Raw genomic sequence first — 5,112 nt, 5'->3', positions numbered from 1 at the left:
ATTGTGTCAAGCATATTTGTATATCTTTTGCCATCATCCTTCTCAAAACATCTGCTTTCTACTTGAGCCCTTGGTATCTTTATTCTACCTACCCTCATCTTGTTTCCTAAGTAAGCCTCCTCGGTGCGTGCGGGTCCACAGGAAGGGGCAGTGGGATCTCCTGGAGAGACAGAGACTCACTAAAAGCAGATGGGAGGTTATGAGGAGGAGGACCAGGGCAGCAGAAGCCCTTCAAAGCCAATGTAATCGCTCATCAGGCAAAAGAGAAATGAGCTTTGCCTACATAATGGAAACAATCTCAATCACAGACTCCTCTCCCTCCACTCGACCCCCGCTTTTTTTTTTTACTGTTCTTTCCTGTGCTCAGGGCTGGAAAAAAGATACTGCAAAAGCATCTTTGAACTATGAGTGGCAAAAAGTCACAGACTCCTCTCCCTCCACTCGACCCCCCCTTTTTTTTTTTACTGTTCTTTCCTGTGCTCAGGGCTGGAAAAAAGATACTGCAAAAGCATCTTTGAACTATGAGTGGCAAAAAGACACAGGTATCGAAAGTTACTCCTGATAAAAAGAGTCTAAGTAGAGTGTACCTTTGTAAAAATTATAAAATTCTCATGAAACCTACAATAGGTAAAACAAATGAAAATATGAAATCTAGCCCTTGAGCAGACTTGAGGCTTTTGATAGCCAAAGTAGAGAGACAAAATGTTTCCCTTGCTCTCTTTAGAAGCGACCACACCTACCCCTCCCTTATCGACAATCTTCTCATCCAACGTTTCACATTTACAATGGGGAAAAAAATCTACTGTGCAACTATTTTGAGCATTATTGATACACATCTAGCAGTAATGAGTACCAAGGTGCGAGGTAAGGGTAGCGCTGGCTGAGATGGCTAAGGTCCTGTGTCAGCTTGGCAGGATTATGATGCTCAATTTTTTTAAATGATGGAATCGTCATTTGGCCATTATAGAATGACGCCATCATCCTCCATTTCATGATTTGATGTGGTCATCCTCCATTTTTACATAATTCCAGTTTTCCCATAAAGATTCGGTCTTTGGAACCTTACCATGTAGAAAAGTGAGCACGGGGAATACAGGAAATCAAAGTTAAGTAAATAGTTATAAACATCAGTTAAAATTTAGTGTGAGACGATACAAATTTACCTTTTCTCTCCTTCCTTAAATCTCATTTACATGACAGTAAAGAAGCACCAAAAAAGAAACTCTACTACAGCACTAAGAATAGAGATCTGACTAATTTCCCTAAGACACTGAAAGACGCAACAGTATGTACAGACAAGGCAGAATAGATCGCTGCGCTCAGCCCACACAGATGCAGTGAAGGCTGAACGCATTCCCCCCATACAATCCCAAAGGGACTTTCACAAGCAGATGAAATCCCCACAGCTTTCAGCAAAACTATGTACAGGCAATAATCATCACACACTTGAAAATCCAAAACACAAAATAATCTTTAAAAGAACAACACTGCTGTCAAATGGATCAAGTTGACTCCACCCCACAGCAACCATATCAGGAAGAGTGGGAGGGCTGCATGGAATGCCCGCGGCAGGAACACTGTCTAGAACTTTCTCTGGCAGGGCCACTAGTCAGCCTGAGTGAATGCACTTTGGATTGGCAGCTGACTGCTTTTGAACCCTGCACCACAAGGGCGCCTAACACACAAAACAGGAGCCTGAAAGAGCAGCAAACACAAATGACCCAGGAGGAAAGACAGAGAACAAAGACTGTTTCTGAAAAGTCTAATGCGTTTTCCCAGAGTCATTAAAATTACTGCAGCTAGAAAACAACAGTGAGGAAGAGCAAAGAAGCCAAATACACCACAAAACGGTACATCAAACTGATAGTAGCAAAGCCAAGCCTATCAATAGTGACACTGAATGTCACTGATTAAGCAGAGCAGTAAAGAGATAAAGACTGGATAAGAAAACAACAGGCTGCAAAATAAAAGAGCAGTGGTCATAAAATAGGAAACAATAATTAGGAAATAAAATTCATATTGCCAAAATGAGCACAATTTAGGGTTTACACTAATTTAGGGTTACACAATTTAGGGTTTACAACTTAGGATTCACACTAGAAAAAAGACAAAGAAATGGGGACGATTAGAGTAAAAAGTGTCAACACATAGAAGATCAATCTAGGATATTCTAATTATTTGGTTAACAGGAATTCCAAATAATCCCCAAGAAGAAATAATCAAAGATACATTGTGGGGCTTCGAAAATCTGTGAAAAAAGCCCATTATCTTTTAATTCCATTTTTCCACAAGTTATCTAAAGCCCCTTATTTGTCCAACAAAAAAGGACACTGGTGTTTAGCCTGAATGGAGTCCAATATACAAAAAAGAACAAGGGGCAAATAATTTTAAAATTGGCACCCAAACTATCAAAGAAGCATGAAAGTATAATACAGATTTTTTTAAAGGTCATTTTACTGGGGACTCTTACAGCTCTTATAACAATCCATGCATCAATTATATTAAGCATATTTGTACATATGTAGTGGACTTTTTAAAACATGTATTTAAAAACATAATTTTCAAAATATTAAAAAGTTTACCTCACATACATTTTCTGGGAGAAAAAAAAATCCCAGAAGGTGGAAGGTATTTATTTCAAGACATAACCCTTACCCAGAAAAAGAGTCAAGGAGGAACTCCAGAACAATGGCTGTACAAAGAGGGAGAAGACATCCGAATGCTTTCAAGAAGAATGAAGATTCATTTCAATAGACACAAATACTAGGAATTCATTCTTGTTCTAGCAAAGAGAAAAGCAATTACAAACTGAGAAAATCAAAGAGGTGCATTATTTACTTATGGTCCCAATAAGTATAAGCTAAAAAAACATGATTTGGGATGAACAGCAGAATATAAGAAAATAGGTGGTATTGATGCTTATAGCATTTCCCTTGATGTCACATATCTAGTGACATAGAATTACTAATCCTTTCTTACAGATTCAATCATAAAATGTGGTTCTACAGGGTATAATGTTTATTTAAAATATTTACAGATTCAAAATATTTGATATTTACAGATTCAAAATGTTTACAGATTCCATCATACAACTTTGTTCTACAGTAAGTAAATTTTATATTTTCAAAATATTTACTAGAATTTCAAATCTATAAATCAGGCACATATAATGTTCTGTATTATAGTCACAAACAGACTACCATAAAACTTGACAATATATGTTATATGTAATATGATAATATGTAGTCAGAGACTACAAAATGAAGTGGAAAAAGAAAAAGATACCAATTTCCTCATTTTAGATATGGATAAAGTTGAACTTCTTTACTGTATATTTTATTACTTTTCTGACAAATTTCTAAATTATAAGATGCTGTGCCAACATGCATAAATATGGCTTTGTTTAGTTATAGGGAAGAGGGCATCACTTCATCCCCACTATAGCCAAACACTGTTAGAGTCCCAATGTACTTCACTAACCTTTGTTGTACATTGATCTTTCAGGCCATGATGTATCGGTTGGTCTTAAAACCAAGTGTCTGATTTCAGAGAAATAAACTAACACCAAAAAATACTGACAATTCTTGTACAGGTGAGAATAAACCTTGTGTTACAAAAAACGTATGTGTATGGATGTTTGTTCCTATGGTGTAAAATGCATTTAATACTGAGTATAGAGGGTGTTTTTTTTATTTTTCTCTCTCCTTCTCTGCTATCAGCTCTAAGGTGTCACTTGCGTCAGCAGTTCTGCCTCCATATAGTCACTGTTCCCACTGTTGTTAAGAGGCCATCAAGGCAGTTCTGGCTCCTAGCGAGCCCCCGCCCATGTACAAAAGGAGGAGGCAACCCCATGTACAGCAGAAAGCAGCACCCTCACAATTGTTATGAGTGATCCCATCGTTGCAGTCACTCTGTCAATCCACCCAGAGTGTACAGATTCTACCTACCAAGACAGAGAAACCAGACTGAATTCATCATTTTTCCCACCCCCTCCAATTCTGCCCCAGCTCCAATATTCCTTGTGTCTAGGAACACCTGACTCACAGCCCCCCTTACCCACAACAGAACAAAACACTTGCCAGTGCAGCAACTTTCCTCACAATTATGTGTGAGTTCATTCTCTAGGTACCAAGGACCGTCCTATATAGTAATTTCATGGGAAAATCTTACCCCATCCACCCTGCATCCCTGATCTTGCCCCTTCAGACTTACTCCCAAAACCCAGAGAACATTTAAAAGGACGATCATTTAAAATGAGTCCCTTAAAATATGCCTAACCTGCTCTTTGTGACCTGGTGTTAAGTTGGAAAGCACAGAATCTGTGGGTTTGACATGGAAATACCCAGGAGGATATGCTGAGAAACAACAGGGTCACCTTTTGAGATTTTTAATAAGGTTTCTGACTTTTGTAGCAATATCTTTAGCCATACCCCTGTAGATACCAAATGGGTTGATGAAAGACCTAGAAACAAAATTGACATCTCCTAACCAAGAGACAAGGGAAATCTCAGTCATTTCCCTAATTTCTCCCTCCTGCTTCCTACTTTGGGGGCAGCCACACACATATTTAATATTCAACTATTATGTGACAGGAAAATTCTTTGCACTGACGCTTCTCCGACACGGCAATGCTGAACACAAAACCCACACATGTGCTCCAACGAAATACAGTCAATCTCTCTTGCTCTTTGGCGTCTCTCCATCCTTTCTGAGCATTCCCTGAACTGAAGGAATTGCATTTTACTGATGTGATTGGGCCTTTACTCATAACTGACCAAGGGCTCATTAAGGAGCATTGGCGCTCAAGTGCCCCACCCCCACCCCCTTTTCTCCGCCACAAGATCTTTCTGCTCAACCAGCCCCCTGTCACCTGCGCACCCTCTATTACTTCAATTAAGAACTTCTCAACCGCCACAGGGGACACCAGCCCACCCAAATTCCCCTCCCGGAGAGAAATCTGTCACCCACCACCTACGCTCACTCCTGCCCTAACTTCCAGCGACCACGACCCGAAACACCACTACACCCTCGAAGGGCTTTGCGTGAGCCCGTAAAACGTGCGCACACCAGCGGTACCAACGCGCGAGCCCAAGAGAGGCACGCACGCTGGAG

At 39.9% G+C, this 5,112-nt stretch overlaps 1 protein-coding gene across 2 annotated transcripts in view; it reads right to left on the bottom strand.

The window, feature by feature from the left end:
* Window positions 1-5,050, bottom strand: part of MTHFS (methenyltetrahydrofolate synthetase) — a 53,587-nt gene extending 48,537 nt beyond the window's left edge. Inside the window, exon 1 of one of the 2 annotated variants that reach the window (XM_045285844.1) lies at window positions 4,976-5,050. The gene's annotated coding sequence lies outside the window, so the exon portion shown is untranslated. Of the gene's footprint in view, window positions 1-2,655; window positions 2,743-4,975 lie in introns of those variants that run through there. The other variant, XM_004700030.2, reaches the window with a different exon arrangement.
* Window positions 5,051-5,112: the final 62 nt, after the last annotated feature.

This window comes from Echinops telfairi, unplaced genomic scaffold (genome assembly GCF_000313985.2).
Source record: "Echinops telfairi isolate 266 unplaced genomic scaffold, ASM31398v2 ScPeMD7_7475;HRSCAF=8513, whole genome shotgun sequence".
In the NCBI taxonomy this organism is placed as follows: Eukaryota; Metazoa; Chordata; class Mammalia; order Afrosoricida; family Tenrecidae; genus Echinops; species Echinops telfairi.
This window is presented reverse-complemented; position numbering and strand designations above follow the sequence as displayed.